Source organism: Pelobates fuscus, chromosome 6 (assembly GCF_036172605.1).
Source record: "Pelobates fuscus isolate aPelFus1 chromosome 6, aPelFus1.pri, whole genome shotgun sequence".
NCBI classification, from domain to species: domain Eukaryota; kingdom Metazoa; phylum Chordata; class Amphibia; order Anura; family Pelobatidae; genus Pelobates; species Pelobates fuscus.
The window spans coordinates 264703944-264709943 of record NC_086322.1 but is presented as its reverse complement, the minus strand read 5'-3'; positions in this window follow the sequence as shown (position 1 = coordinate 264709943).

Genomic DNA, 6000 nt, shown 5'->3' with positions numbered 1-6000 from the left:
GCTCCTGTTTTTTGCCTTGACAAATCCTCCCATTCCATGGTATCTATATACAGTGATTGTAAACATGCTGCTCAGTGTCTCTATGCAGACAATAGGCATAATTGTAATGTATAATAAATACGCTGTGATGTGTATGATTCTGTGAATGATGTTTAATCGCCGACAGCGTGCACTGGAGGGGTTAATGTGGTTTGAAGTATAAATCAAAGACAAGGTGGAGTGTTGCCTTCCTGTGGGCTGAGGAGGAGGGGGTTTATGTATCTGCATGTGGGGACCTGCTGTAGCTGCTGCGGGAGTGGGAGGGAGATTAATAGCAGACGGGGTCATGAACTAGGAGGCAAGCACTGAGTATGTGCTCAAACTTTCTACTGTACATAGAGACATCGGGCCTTGGCAGGCACAGGGTTAATATTGTTACCAGCTCCCTGCATTCTGGATTTTGGAATGTTGTGACATTAAATCGTATCTGAGGGCCCTTTGGCGCCCATAGCTCTAAAGGTGTATAAAGACCGTGTTTATTACTGGTAATATTAGTACTCCACCCTTGGGGGGCACTAGACCGTAACGGGTTACACCTGCGTTTCCTCTGTTGGTGTCTGAAAATTATGGGCAATTGCTATGTCTCTTACAATGGAGGGGTAGCGGTAGACTCTTACCAACCAATTTTATGTGGTGCTAGGTACTCTCGCTTTTGTTATTTAATAAATATAGCTTTTTGTTTCTAGTGGTATTTGGTTAGGTTGTTTTATGCTTTATGTTTAAAACAGGGGATGGGAGAGCATTGACAAGGGAATTATAAAGTTTAGGCCAAAAAAGGCCAAAATTAAGTTTTTGGTCTCCTAATTTTCAGTTCCTTTGTCAGCGTCAAACAGTTCTTGGTTTAGTGAGTGATCCTTCATGTATGTGCGGGACATATATCCATATATTTTACAAGATGTCGGACAGATTCGAGAGCTGCTTTCTCGGTGGTATGAGAAGTTCATTCGATTCTAACGTGAAATGAATGTTTCTCACATGGAATCCTCGTGGTACTGGCTTGATAATGTAATTGATTTCAGTAGGGGATGGCTGGCAAAGGTTATAGGGGGCAATTGACCCTCAGGCCACAAACATACAGGCTTTGCGGGCTGCAGCCTCCCACCACTTTGCTCTGCAGAATAAATGCAGGGAGTGGTGACTGGGCTGTTTATTGGCACAGTGCTGCATAGAGGTGGCAGGCAGGAATTATGCAGGGCCTTTTCCAGCCCAGCATGTATGGGTTAATGCGCAATCCTTTGGTGTTAGCGCATTGGCGTACAGACAGTATTAAAGGGCCAGACCAAGCACTACAACCAGTATAGCCCGTTAAAATAGCTATGGTGCTAGTATGCTGAGGATGTGAAGACTTGGGCAATTTGACTAAAACTCCAGGGTATCACCAGCCAGGCCCCTCGCTTGTCATGTTGTTAATGCAGAATTCACCTGCATTATCAATGTTACATTTGTCCCGCAGCCTATCTGCCCGAGACAGAACCAGGGATCTGCAGCCTACTAACACCATAATCACTTCAAGGGTTGAATTGAATTGGTTATGGTGCTTAGACTGTCCATTAAAAAAAAAATAACAACCGTGAAGTTAGGATGTGGGTTTGATCTCTCAAAAAGGGACATTTGTTTTTCGCTTGCCCCCATTGCCAAAAGGTTGTCAGCCCTCTCCTGGACATCACACTGGCAGTGCATGAAATCTGCAAACTGCAGGGGAGCATTTATTGCACCGTCTGACAGACTGCTGTATTGTTTAATATGAATCCCGCATACACATACAATGATCAACTGCTTTATAATGCTCACTTTGGAGACAGCCCAATTTTATTTAGAAAAATGGCTTCCTTGTGCCCTGAAATGTCTTGTGTTCTGGCAGTAGATGAGTGAAAACCATAAATTCCTTGTTCTGATAAGATTAATTCCCTTGTCCTGGGACTCTTGATGCCTCAAGAGCTTCTAAAATGTTGAACACTGTACTCTTCTTACAGATGGGACGACTTTTTAGGAACTAGATACTTATTGAATACAGTTGAATACAAAGGAGTCGGCTGGAAAACCAAAATCTTAATGGCATATGGCAGACGATGAACACTTGATAAAATGAGATGCCTGCTGCTTCAGGAATAGCTGGCAACGGTCCTGTGAGGTTACTTCCACACTTGTAATGACTGAGAATGCCACTGTTTCTTAAAGGGACACTCTGGGCACCAATACAATTTTAATGCATTTGGTTTTGGCCTTTCTTAAAATTCTGAATTTATAGTTTTTGCAAAAAAAAAATAATGTTTTTGTTAAATGTTGCACCATAAGCCTTCCTAGCCACGAACCCCCCCCCTATCAGAAAGACTTCCTTACCAAATATATGCTCATAGTCTCGGCCTCAACAGCACTGAGTGAGCTGCTTTTAATTCACAACCTGACTGCAGACAGTCAGAGAAACTTTAAACAGGTAGTGATATCCTTACTATATGCCTCCTTGGGTGTCCTCTCGTTCTAATGCAGATTGCTTTGTAGTTCAGATCACTCAGTACTGTCATTGGCTGAGCTGTGTACATACATTTGATAAGGAAGTATTTTTCTGGAGTGAGGGGGCGTGGCTAAAGAGGCAGGTTCAAGGTGCAGGATTCTGCAAAACATTAAAAAATGTTGGGCAAAAGCGATCAAGATTTGAGCATGCAAAAAAATGCAGCATAGTAATGAGGTCAAAACCTATCAAATGCATTAAGATTGCATTAGTGCCAGGGTGTCCCTTTAAAATCTTAATCACATGTGTTTGGCATTTCATTCTGTTGCACTGCTTGTGCCGGCATGATGCTAATTCTGCTCTTTCACTCCTCGCAGTTTGACACTGCAGGGGCTAATTATTAACTCTTTCTCAGTTGCCTTGTTCTGAACTCAAGCCTCAATTTGCTGACAGTTTCACGGGTACCTGACAGTGCAAGGGGTTATATTTTTTTACTTTCTTTAGGAGTCTAGCAGTGCACGCCATTAAATGTTCATTGATTAGGCAGGAATCTGACAGTGCAAAAGTTAATTCTATAATCATTCTGCTGTTGCATGCCCTTGCGCTAGTTAATACTCTATTTTGGCACCCGCCAGATGGTGCAGGGGTTAATTTTACAGTCTTTCAGCAGTTCAAGAACACTAGTTCAGAACACTTTTTGCAGTAATGCTTGATAGTTCAGACTTTAATCCTGATCTTCTTTAATGCCCGCTTGTGAATGGAGTTAAATTTGCACTCACTAATGAGAAGCTTGACGCTGTAGGAGTTAATCCTGAACTCTTCTTATTCCCACGTCCAACATTGTGAGCATACAGTAGCCTGGATTTGCTATTTTCACTCAATTGTTTTTTTTTCCCTGCAGTTTCCTGTGAGTGCATGGGTTAATTCTGCACTTTTTCTGCACAGGCTCAGTCTCTTAACACAATCCCCTGGCAGATGGCGCATGGGGTTAATTCTCCCATATCTCTGCAGGTGCCTGGCAGCGCAGGGGTCAAGTCTGCGCTGTCATTTCCTGCATCCTTAGACGCTCCCTCCTCTATTTTTAGAAGCATCACTGTGCAGTTCTGTCACCTTAACCCCTTAGCGGCAAGTGAAGTCAGGAAGTGTTTTTGTGTCACATGACTAGGCATCAGAGGACACAGCGGTCAATAACACAGAGTATTGTTTTAGCAGAAAATGGTTTAGCCACAAGCCGCCTTCTCCTCTGACCGTCTTTAATATCTAGTGTATAAGTCCAGAGTGCGCTATAGGTACTGAAATCACTGAATGGTAAAGCTCTCAATGCAGAAAAATAATTTACAGTCTTGCTATTAGTATTGGTTTTTTTTTTTTTTTTATGCAAATCAGGTTTTTCCGTCCAGTAAATTAGCATGGGGTTGTTTTCCGGTTGTGAGACAAGCTTTAAAATAGCATCCCCCAGGGAGGTCGGGTCATTAATGCTGCGTGGTAGCGAATCGGGTTAGAGTTGCAAAGTAACTTTTACGATGTGGTTTATTCACTAAGCCGGCAATATTGTAGAATTGGCAAAGGGCATACAAATTTTTAGGCCGAAGTAGCTAAAATGAAAAATAGGGCAGTGGGACATTTTTCCCATCTTGGTTGTGTTGTTTCAATTCACGTTAGTTATCCGTATTCTTAGCTTATGGAATAAATCGCAGTATGTGTCAATATGGAATGTGTGCCGTTGTCGGTTGAATAAAACAGACATTCTAAGGACCATCAAAACAGCTTTTTGTAGCGGCTGAGGCGTAAGGACCTCCACATTTTGTCATACTGTTGATAAGCACAATCCCCCCGGCCTGGGTCATCATATCACAACCATTTACCTTCTTCATTGGAGTCCAACCTATTTGTAAGAGTGAGTGGGATTTGGCAATGCGGCGTTGCCTTTAACCCTTGGGTTACGACAAATTTGTACAGGCTTCTGAGAGTCCTACCACCATAACCACTACAGTAAGCTGGAAATGTTAGAGTGTCCCTTTATTGCAGAGTTGACAATAGTGTCAAATTTGGGATAATGGGACCTTTTTTTTCCTCCTTTCTTTCTTTCCCACCGTTTTTCTCGATCTCTTCTCAACTTTATTTTCTATAGTTCCCCCCCCCCCCCAATTCTTTCATTAGCTTCCCATGTGTAGCCCTCCACCTCCATTTATCTCCAGAAATAGTTTTTACTGTTTATTCACTTTGTATTATTTCCCCAAGTCTATGTATATCTTGCTATTTCCTCCTTTCTTCCTCTCCTTGTACTTTTCCCCTCCGTTTTTGTTAGAATAGACCCCCAGGACCATTCCAACACTTCTATACTGCTATCACGCCTGACTCTCCTGCACACTGCTCAAACTCCTCTCCTCGCTCTTTCTCTCTCCCTGTATCCCCCCACCTCGATCTGGATTCAGTTAGTAAGCAGATTAAGATGTGGATTTGCATGTGATTGAAGTGGGACACTGCAGTTCAGTCATTCCCACGCTGTATCGAGTGAGCGCCAGCACTCCCCCTCCCACTCCGAACGTTTACTGCTACCATCACTGCCAAATTCCTAACTTTGCCAGCGTAGCTCTCTCAGGTGTGTGTTTGGGGTACACCAGCATATTGGAAATTGGTTTTATTTATATATATTGTATGGAAGACAAAAAAAACTAAAATTTAAGAGATCTGTCACATTTTTAGGAGCCAGCAGTTAAGAATAGAATATTCGCTTACTTTTAATTAGTGTTTACTGAATTTGCCATTAAACAGGGTCACCTACAGAAAATATAACTCCCATGATGGACAGCCAACCTTCGTACACAGGTGTGTACGTAGAGACGAAAACACGCAGATAGTCAGTTTACAGTGAAATGTCAGATTGAACTAAATATATGTTCAATATATGTACACTAGCTGTTGTAAAATATTATCTGTGATATCAGACTGTAATTTAAAGGGACACTGCCGACCCCATGACAACTTATAAAGTGATTTTCAAGAATGATTGCATCTAGAAGCAGTTTCATTCATGTTGCCTGATACTTAGCATAAAACAGAAGCTAGAAGCATTGAACTGAATATGCTATAAAGCCCAGATGATATTTTGAGAAGGGTTTGGTATATGGTTTGTGCTCCCACCGAAAATAAATTAATGGCAGGATTGGCCAAGGAATGTCGGCTACTTCCTAGTTTAAACGCAGCTCCCTGCAGAAGTTGTAGATCCTGGAGATTTGCAGCAAATGCGGTGCATTCAAATGTGAAGATTTAAAAAAAGAAAAAAGTATTATGCACATAAAATCAGGGTCATACGCAGCCTGGAGGGCTTCTTTAACACCCATTTTCCTAATTCATTGTCTTGCGTTCATAGTGTTCTGGGAGTAGAAACCACAGGATGTATTAGAGGCCAAGTGTTTGATAAAGGAGGCCAGGCAGCAGCAAGCCCACGTGGGACATAGAAGAATTGCATCTCAGAGATGCTCTGTGCATTGATGGCATGACAGTGCACC